The sequence below is a fragment of the Convolutriloba macropyga genome, unplaced genomic scaffold (genome assembly GCF_964194025.1).
Source record: "Convolutriloba macropyga unplaced genomic scaffold, txConMacr16.3 SCAFFOLD_1505, whole genome shotgun sequence".
Classification (NCBI taxonomy): Eukaryota; Metazoa; Xenacoelomorpha; order Acoela; family Convolutidae; genus Convolutriloba; species Convolutriloba macropyga.
This window is the reverse complement of record NW_027450013.1, coordinates 45,001-45,493: the sequence shown is the minus strand read 5'-3', so window position 1 is coordinate 45,493 and position 493 is coordinate 45,001.

The following is a 493-nucleotide window of genomic DNA, read 5'->3' as shown; positions in this document are numbered from 1 at the left end:
TACCGGTTTCTGTTAGCGGTGATAGCAGTGAAAACGGTGAATTTTGTAAGACTTGCCATTTTTAACGAAGACGCAAATTATCACATTTTGTCAGTGCATTTGTAGCAAATCTTACATTTTCAGCAATTAATGAAATTGGCAAACCGAACCGGGAACCAATACGAACGAAACTTCTTGTAAAAACTAGGTCCATTTTTTCATTACCATATAACGCATTGTGATAGTTCATTAAAACGAAATCTTCAAAATTGACATATTGAATTGCTGACCAACGAATTGTACATATTATTGAGTACACAGTTATATTCGTGTTTAAATTGTAGCGACAAAATGCCCAATGCCAAAACACTCAAACTATACCGAATATTTTACCTCATTGCCAAATTTATAAGGAAGAAAAGTTAGTATAATAATGCATAAGTGTAATAAAATTTAAGGAAACATAGTAAATGAGATAAAAAATTCTGCAAGTTTTAAAAGTGCGACTGGTTAC